Source organism: Hylobates moloch, unplaced genomic scaffold (assembly GCF_009828535.3).
Source record: "Hylobates moloch isolate HMO894 unplaced genomic scaffold, HMol_V3 SCAFFOLD_17, whole genome shotgun sequence".
NCBI lineage: Eukaryota > Metazoa > Chordata > Mammalia > Primates > Hylobatidae > Hylobates > Hylobates moloch.
Genome location: NW_026652292.1, coordinates 37,410,960 through 37,421,467, shown reverse-complemented (window position 1 = coordinate 37,421,467; position 10,508 = coordinate 37,410,960). Strand labels below are relative to the sequence as shown.

At 36.0% G+C, this 10,508-nt stretch overlaps 1 pseudogene; it reads right to left on the bottom strand.

The window, feature by feature from the left end:
• Positions 1–6,009: 6,009 nt before the first annotated feature.
• Positions 6,010–6,153, bottom strand: LOC116457179 (U2 spliceosomal RNA; annotated as a pseudogene).
• Between the last annotated feature and the right edge of the window lie 4,355 nt (positions 6,154–10,508).

The window sequence follows — 10,508 nt, the reverse complement described above, 5'->3', positions numbered from 1 at the left end:
GTATACCCAGACAAATTGTCACTCAGATGTAAAGGTTGAATAAAAATATTCCTAGACATAAAAGGCCTTAGAAGATTTGTCACAAAAAGTCCGTTATTGGATAATTTTGAGAAAAGCACTCAAATTATTAATAGAAAACAAACAAACACAGGAGATTCTGTAAGAGAAATTAAGGGTAATCAAACACACTTTCATAAATTTTATTGCTAAAAAATAAAGAAATCAATACCAAAAAAATTACGTATATCAAATAACCCATAAGAAGACATAACAAAAAAATCTAACTGTGAATGGCGGGGGCAGGTGAGAAAGAAATAAAGGGACAGGGGAGATGCTGATACTCTGTTTTCTAGCAAAAGACATGATTTCAGGATGAGGAGAAATTACTTAATGGCTACCGTGTACATTATTCAGGTGATAAATTAAAGCCTTGACTTCATCACTACTTAATGTATCCATGTAACAATATTACACTTGTACCCCATAATTTTGATTTTTTTTAAAAAAAAGAAATGTTAAAAGTAAAAGAATAGAAAACTATCATGCAAATAAAGATATGTATAGTTAAATTAAAAAAAAAATTATCATGGAGATGAGTTAGTACATAATTATACAATGTTCAATTCACCAGGAAAATGTAGCACTTTAAAACATGTATGCATCAAATAAAGTAACCTTAATATAAATAAAGCAAAAGTTGATAACATGTAGGGGGAATTTAGTAAATCATCTTTATAGTAGATGATTTTAATATATCTCAAAACTGTTGACAGGTGATGCAGAAAACAATTTGGAAGAGTTTTAGATGGTTTGAACACAAGTAAAGTATCATGATGAACATATTCTTATGTGACTCACAGTCCAGAAAGTAATCTTGAAGAGATCCTGGAGTTCATTTAGGGCATATGCATACCAATGCTGTTGACAGCAATCAGAGATCTTGTGATTCTCCCTTCCCTGATATGTTAAAGTACAGTTCCTTACGTAGCCACTCAAAGGGAAAGGGAGGAACTAAGCCCTCATGGCCATTTGACACAAAAGGTTTGTCCCTCCTCACATATATAGAAGTCTGCACTCAACTAAAGTATAGATTCTCCCAAACCATGCATACAACATTTACAAAATTTGACCATCTACTGAAACATATCAGTTCCCAACCAATTTTGATGAATAGATGCAATAAAAAGTGTGTTCTCCAACCATAATACATTTCAGATAGGAGCTAATAACAAAAATGATAAATTATGAATACCTGCATATTAGAAAATCTGTTAAAATATATTTTTAAATATCTCTTAGGTCAAGAAAGATACCATAATAAAAAATTTTAAATACTTACAAATGAATGATAATCAAAACTGATATTATCAAAATTTCTGGGAGGTAGTGACAGTGGTGCTTCATGTATTAGAATTATATTTTTAGATCATATACCTTTAAGGCTAGAGATTACAGAGCTAAAACAACAGAATAAATCTAAAAGAAGTAAAAAGATCATAAAGATGAGAAAAGATACAAATGAAATTTTTTAAAATATATAATGGAATCAACCAAATCAAATTCACAATTCTAATTAAATAGACAATATTTTTGGTATGAATGGTCATGGAGGGAAAACAGAGAGACAAGAAATAATATTTTAAATGAAAAATGGAGCATAACTGTGAACACTGCAGAGACTGAAAAGAAAATGAGGGAATACAATTTAATGCTAACAAATTTGAAAGCTTAAGAATAATTAATAAATGCCTTTAAAATTTTAACAAAACTGACTAAAGGAGATGTAGAAAGATTGCATTTTCCTATAACTAGTAGAGGATATAAAGTAAAAATTTTAAAATTTCCTACAGAGAAAAAAGCAGGTCTAGATGGTCATACAGTTTATTCTGAAGCAGTGGTCCCCTACCTTTTTGGCAACAGGGACCAGTTTCATGGAAGACAATTTTTCCACAGGATGGAGCAAGGAGGGGAAGAATGGAGGGGATGGGTGGATGGTTTGGGGATGAAACTGTTCCACCTCAGATCATCAGGCATTAGATTCTCTTAAGGAGCAAACAACCTAGATCCCTCCATGCAAGGTTCACAATAAGGCTCCTGCTCCTATGAGAATCTAATGCTCCCGTTGATCTGACAGGAGGTGGGGCTCAGGCGATAATGCTTACTTACCCGGGGCTCACCTCCTCCTCACTGGTTCATGGTCCAGGGGGCTGAGGACCCCTGTAATCTAAACAATTATTCCAGAAGATAGTATTAGAGGAAACAGACTTCAATTCACTTGTCAAGTCTTTAACAATAAGAGAAGACAAGATACAGCATATAAAAGAAAAATTGCAAGCTCATTATATCCATGATAAATACAGATGTAAAAACTATAATGAAAATACTAGCAAACCTTACTCAAAAGTGTATGAAAACGTATTATCCCCAAATTGTTTATCCCAGAATTACAAGCTGAGTTAATATTAGAAAATCTATAAATACCATTTTCTATCTATATGAGTAAATTGAGATCAATATTTTATTAAATTCAAAACCCATTCATGATAAAGCTCTGGCTCTTAGAAAACTAGAAATGGAAAGATAACTATTTTTTTAACCTACAAGCATGATCTTATGTGAGGAAACATCAAAGGAGTTGCTATATGAGATCAGATGGTTTTATAAGTGTTTGGCAAGTTCCTCCTTCACTTGCTTCTCCTGGTAAAGAAGGCGCCCGCTTCCCCTTCACCTTCTGCCATGATTGTAATTTTCCCGAGGCCTCCACAGTCATGTGGAACTGTGAGTAAATTAAACATCTTTTGTTTATAAATTACCCAGTCTCAGGTAGAATATTTACAGCAGTATGAGAATGGACTAATACAGCCCTTCATAATATAGAAAAAAAAATCAATAAATATCCAAGAAAATGCAAATCAAATCGCAATGAAAAATAAATGTACTCCCATACTATTAGGAAAAATAAAATCTGACAATACTAAGCATAAGAAGATAGCTACTGTTGGGTTCATTTATGTATGGCTGATGGAGTGTAATTATCATAAACACTTTGGAACATACTGTAGTATTGTACTGTATAGTTAAGCAGCCATATATTCTACAACTTAGCAATTCCACTTATAAGGGTATAACTAGGAGAAATTCCTGTACTTTTTGCCTGCAGACATGAGAAAAAGTCCATATTATTTCTAGGTTGTAATAGTGAAAAACTAGAAATAACCAAAGTGTCACAAAAATTCTCATTATAGAAAATATGGGTAAAAATAAAGAAGAAAATACAGGAATGTTATCTTCAGTATTTTTCCTATGTGTAAATACAATTTAATGGAATAATACTATAAATGCAGTTTTGTATTCTAACCTTTTGAGTTCACAAATGGGCTGATATTCAGCTGGAAGGCACAGTACAACCCTTTTAGTTTCCAAAATATCAAAATATTTCCACGGTGGTCAGAAATCGCTGTTGGCCCAAGTCTGCTCATTTGCCCCTAGGAAACTTGCCTCAGCTCCACTCCTGGACTTCCTTACATTTCAACCACTAGAGGAATATTTCTGACACTGTCGGAGGGTTCCAGATCTCTACTCCAGCATAATGGTCAGAATCGCATCTGATAAGTTGCACCTGTACCATACAAGTATACTATGCCCATGTAATGCATTTTTTAAATTATCACAATGCCTGTGTCATGGATATGCCATAATTTATTCAATTATGTTCTCATTATTGCACAATTAAGGTCTTAAATATATTTTCATTTTATAAATATCACTGTTAGTGGTATCCTTGTTTCATTGTTTGTGAAATTGCAACTAGGTCACAAAAAGATGAATACTGCTAAAGCACTTGGTATATGCTGCCTAATTTCAACAATACTTTTAAAACACGGCATTTGTTTGACTTGAAAAATACTCTGTAAAGCAAAGGAACCTCCAAGTCCAAAAGGTCCTGAAAATGTAAGAGCACTCCACTATAAGAATTTTCACAACAACTAAAAGAAATATGTACTGGAATTTAACATTTAAAAAAACTTTCTTGTTAGATATTGTTTCTTTCATTTGATACTCAAAACAATTCTGTAGAAGTGGTAAGACAGATATTTCCATTGGTAACTTGCTCAAAACCAATCAATTAAGAATTTATACAGGAAGACTAAAATGAATCTTCTACATCCATGTGCATTTTCCCTATTTCATAGCTTTCAATTTGATTTAATACTGTATGTGCACATTAGTTAATAGTAACCCTTTTCAAATGAGTGTCACTAGAGGTTTATTCTCATCTTTCAGTTCAATTTTGACATTGCAGAAACAGCCACTAGGAGCTAGTACTGACTTTATCCAGATTGTACCCATAATATCCTCAAAGCTGGGTGACCTCTATTCCCTGCTCATAAATGCACTCCAGTTGCTGATGAGGTTAGACAAAATGTCATGGTTTATTTTTATCTCTGACATAAGAGTTTTTATATCACTCCCACTCAATTTGTAGAAAACAAATAAAAATTGAGGTGCTCTAGGAAAGAAAAATATCTTGAATAGTCCTAAGGAACCCAAAAGAGGGTATATTTATTCCCAGAATTACTTGTTTCACTTTGAGTGGAAAATTCATTTGGTCTCATCTTTCCATTCTGCCTCATCTACACAAATTGGCATCCTTTGCAAAGCCTATATTATTCTGCAATAAAAATATCCCTGAATTTTTTTTGTTTGGGGGGAATTTGATGCATCCCTTGACAGCAAATCTGTTTCCATCCAGTTTTGTAATGTGAATTTAGTTTTAAACACATCCCCTTATGCACTCCCAGGATGCAGCACCTCTCTGTTACTTTAGACTTCAATCTGCTGCAGGTTCAGAGAATGCTGTGGTTTGTTTGTGGTTCATGTTTACTTTTAGAGTTATATGACTTCCATTAGAAATCACAAATCTATCTTAACTCAGTTTAGACTCGTGTTCTGACAAAAATGTTTATGCCAGGAGAGTTCCAATAAGCAGGTTTTGAAAGATAATTGAAGGAACTAATTTCCTAGGGAGGCATGATAGCCTTAGAATATGTTCATCTGCATCTCTCTGGTAGAATTTAAAGAGTCCTAGGTATTTGATTCATGTCACCAAACAATGTTAGGTGATGATTTATTGAAAGATAGAGATTGTTAAATGAGTCTGATAAATAAAGAACAACCCCATAAAGAAAGATGTAAAGATAATTGAAAGAAAAAATGTTTGCAGAGGGAGAGACCTGCCGTTCGTTAAGTGCCTGCTAGGCTCTAAATACTTCATGCAATCATAAAAAGTAGATATTACTACAATCCTCATTTTAGAGATGACAAAACTGATCGTATAAATAGCAGAGCCAAGATGTGAATCGAGGTCTGTTTGTTACAAAACCACCGATCTTTTCAGTTTTGTGTACTACAGTGCATATGTTGAATAAGCATGTGATCTGGCCTTAGTGGTAGGTTGCATTCATGCTCTCAACTCTTCACTGCTTCCTATGAAGATGCCCTTTGCCATGTAAATTCATAGGGCCCTGTCACTGTGGAAAGAGGTACCCCTCATATCTCAATTCTAGTTCCAGTATGTGACTTACTTTGGCCAGTGGGATATTAATAGGCATTATGTAAGCAGTGGCTTGAAGAGCATCTGCCTGATTGAACTTGTGCAACAGGGCAAGTCCAATCATGCAAATGAGCACCAGCACCATGAGAAAGACTCACTGGTCCAGAGAGAGGATGAAAAACACATGAATCGAATCCACCCAGCTTGAACCAGATGAGCCCAGTGAGTTGCAGGCACATGAGTGAACATAGCCATGACAACTAGAACCATCCAGCCACACCACTCCCAGTTCAGCCACTTTGGTCAACCTACAGATCTGTGAAAATAAATGCTATTGTTTCAAGCCACTGAGTTTTGAGATGATTTGTTATCAACAATTTTGTGGCAATTGCTGATGCATATACCTTCTTATACCCTGTACCGTAGGCACAAGGAATTAGGTTGTGATGCATGTTTTTCTTTTCTTTTTAATCCTACAGGTTGCAAAACTTACAAAAGATTGAATATTGTTTCTATACGCAGTTAAGGAAAATTTTTCAAAGAATTAATCCTAGACGTGTTCCCTACACTTGATCTTAGCCAAAAGGCCAAGAAGCGATGAAGTGTTCCCTAAAAGTCTTTGAAATATTGAAATGGCCAGCCATAATACACAATTAAACAACTATGAAATAAAAAGTCCCATTTAAAGTTTATAAAGTTTTTTAATCTTCCTCATTTTTCTTATTATTGCCCTTTTACTAACACTCAGGGCATGCTTCTATTTCATATATTCTTTAGTGGCTGCAGCCCACCTCTTAGAATAGGTCTTTGTGGCTATATATCAAACTTTTACCCATACTTGGAGACTTAGTTCCAATTTTCTCTCCTTAATAAATATTGCTATCAGCTAGTCTCCCTTTCTATCCTAATGACTTGTCACTAGCCAAAAATAATCTCTGTCACACAGTTTTTCCATGGCAATTTATCTGCCCCTTTTTATAGCCTCTTAATGCTTTTCAGTAGAGTTTTGAGGTATTTTTGTGCATTCTAACCCATCTGCTATACAGTAGGTCACAAGCTGAATTTTGCCTCCAGAAGCCAGGATGAAAATGATGATTAAATAGAGCTGACAAATGGCAATCAAGGGTGGTGGGGGTTCTAGTGAAACAAAAGAGCATATCCCATCAGACGGGAGAAAACTGCACTGGGGTCCACCTAGTTTTTGTCAACAAGAGAGTATAACATCAGAGTTGACAAATCTTCCAATTTTTAAGAAGATTAAAAAATTCACATTTTTATGTAAAATTTCCCAACTTTATGTGAAAATATTCACCTTAAAATATTGCTATGGTAGATTTGGTTACTGTTTTTGATTTCATTCTATCCCTGTAATAAAATTACATACCCACTTTCTTGAGGCAGAATACAATACCCTGCCCCACTAAGAAAGGCATTCACTATACATTGTACTCCAAGTCTAACCAGAGTTTTAAATGTGCCACCAGTAGTATCTGATCACAAAATGAGAGACACATGGAGCAGACCTGAACCCTGACCTGCAAGCAGAGTCACCCCAGCTGACCTGAAGACACAGGAGCAAAAAAGTTAAATATGTGTTGTGTGCCATTGAGATTTCCAGGGCTGTACTGTACACAACATTTTTGTGTCTAGAATCTGACTTTTAAAATTGGCCATACATTTTAAAAGAAAAGTTAAAGCACAAAACATTCTGGTAACCAAGTTTCACTCACAGCCTCTAGGTCTCAACCTCCATTACTGGGAGCTTTTTGAAGTGTGAAACAGGTTCACTGGGCACTGCTTACCAACTTGATTGAGGCTGATGAGACAGAATACACTCACATGTAACAAGCTACATAAAGCAGCTTTATTACTTATAGATAGACTGCAAGAGGAAACAGAAGCCTAGGATTTCCCCCAAGGCTCAGAAAAGCTGCCCATAGCAGATGGATTCTCAACTGCACATGCCCCAGTTGTACCATAGATAACTGACCCCAAAAAACAGCCTGCCCCGGGTTTTAAACACCAAGGTCGTGGAGCTCTCTGGGCTAAATCATTGAAGGATATCATGTTTCCAGCAGGAGACTGGAACAGAGCCTAGGCTAATCTGGCCAGCTTCTCCTTATCTCATGATCTTACGTCTTCAGCACATTCTGCAGTTATTTTTGAGAACTACAGGCAAGAAAGTGAGGAGATATGGGTTGGTCCAAGGACACCTGGAGAACTGTCCTACATGAGAGGCATTCACAGTGAGTGTACTTCTATTTAATTTCCTTGTTTCTCATCTTTGCAATATCAAACATTCTGTCCATTACAGGGAAAAAAAAAAAAACCTAACGTTTTGCCTAAGAACTGCCACTTTACATCAAATCTATTCTTTTGAAAGATAAAAAACGTAATTTGCAGAGTCAGATTACGGGCAGATCAATCATAAAACAATGCTGAGTCATCACTAGAGTAAACTAACTAGAGTTTCCACACACCATTACATACATAAACCCTACAAAAGTAAATAGCACCCTTGAAGGGAAATTTGATAAGGCTCCTCTTCATCACCGTCTTACCTCTATTGAGTATTCTGAGACAAGTAGGAGCTATCTCATTTAGCAACAAGCCGACAATTCAAAGTTGGCTGCAGTACTAATCCTGGATAACTAAAAATGTTATCCATAAAGAAGTTTATTTCTCTCTCTAGAGGTTTTGTTTGGCTGTCCTTGTTGGTACACGGACTCAGCAGTGTCTGAGACAGGTCTTCTACAGTACTTTTCTGCCACCCTAAATGACACCATTATTCTCAAGTCAAAATGACACACTACAATATCCACATTCCAGTCCACAAGGAGGTGAAAGGAAGCAGAGATCGGCCTCCTTTACTTGAATAGGCATGATCTTGAAGTTGTACACAGCACCTCTGCTCACATCCTAAAGGCCAGAGCATTGTCACATGGTTCCTTGATGGCAAGGAAGGCTGGGAAATGTAGTTTTTATGGAAATGTTGCTACCCAGCTAAAGCTTTTCAATTACTATTGAAGCAGAGAATATGTATTTAAGAGACAGTTAACAGTCTCTGTGTAACATTCAGATACACATTTTGACAACTTTTTAAACATTCGTTCTGCTTTGGTCAGTGCATGTTAATTCATAAGTAGATCTGTCTTTCTGTACATTTCTTTAATACAAATCACTTTTCTCCCTTACTTCCACTAAATAAATATGAAGAAAGAGGTTTTGAGAAATACATTTAAAATAGGGCCATAATTTTAGTCTGCCTGAAATGGCCAGAGGATTTTTCTTGCTACCACAGGATCGATATTGGGTAAACGTCATTTTGAAATAAAAAATGTATGACTTTCACAAGTGATACTCAGGCAAGTGAACTGTATTTATTCACTACATGGTTAGTGGTCACCTATTTATTGAAGAACAGCCATGGGCAAGTCATTTTGTGAGGCAGAAGGCATACAAATACATAGCAAGATGCACGTGATCCTTGTCTTCATGATATCAACCACATAACCAAAAATAGAAACATGATTACAAATGGAAGTGAGTGCAATTAAAGTTTATTCAGAGTGCTTGGCAGTATGTAGACAATGGGGATATGAAGATAAATGAGCCCTTAGAGACCACAAAAACTTCTCCTTTTGCCCTCCAGCATTGACTCTAGCTCTCTTTGTGTATCTTTTGCATTGAGGGGAGACCTAAGGGATTCTCAAAAAATATGCCGCTCAGAAAGTTAGCTTATTAGCTTCCAGACACCACAGAGTTACATCTGTTAAGAGTGATGTATTAATACAGCAATTAATTTTTACTCTAATATAGTTTTCTTCAAAAAAAAAAAAGCTGAGTAGCCTGTATGAATAATAGAAAAGAGCTCAAGGATGTGTTTGTTCCAAACCATGCTCTCTCTTTCTCTCCTGGAAGTCTTGTTGAACTGCCAAAATGATAATGGACTTCATTAAAAGTACTCCAACAATCAGTGCTCAGCAGAAATGAAGGAGTATGCTGGGAAGTTGCCATTGCTGTGCCAAGATTCTGGGTCTAAAAAAAGAAACAGGTTTTCCTTTACAGGAGAGTAAGGTACAAAATGAAGTAGCAGCTCTAGATTATATGTTATCAAGGACTTTTTAGAGTACCATGGTTTCTGTTTTTAGGGTTTTTCATTGTACACACTAATATTTTTCTATTTTATTATCAATATCTTATGACTACTACCCTTACAAAATGCCACTGTATATCCCCTGCCTCCTGGAATAGTTGCCCCTTTCTGCACTGTTGCCTCCGCCATGACACGCACAGGCTCCAGGATGATATTCACTCAATTCTCATCTCGGCCTTTAGCCCACACAAGCATCTTGCTCCTGCTGTCCTCCTCAGTGTTCAGCAAAATCACATGACTTAAACAACCAAGAATTCCATGTTCTAACACACAATGAGCACCTTCTGGCCTTGGTAAGGATAGTAGGAAGGGGGATTATCCCTGAAGTCAGGAGAACTTGGACAGTTTGCCAGGTCTCTGGGAACTTTGGTCTCCACAATAGTAAAACATAGTTAAGAATGACTGACCTCCTTTACCTTGTGAGGTTTTAATGAGACCAAGTATATGAAAGCACTTTGAAGATGACAGCGTATGCTATATAAGCCAAAGGAATGAGGATCAGGGTATTCCCTAAACACACTGGATATAGGATGTTTTAAAGATCCTGAAAATCTTGCTGTCTTTATGACTTCACCCCTCCCCCAAATCTCAATATAAACCAGCTTATCATAATACCTGCAATTTTCACTGTAACTGTTGTTGCTTTAGATTGGAATTTAGGTCTTCAAAAGTTTCTCTGAAAATACACATGTACCCAGTATTAATAACAACTGAAACTGGAGGGCAGATACAGAGAGAAATGTATCAGATTATTTCATTTTGTTCTTGCCATATGGAATATTGGATACCTTAGAAAAT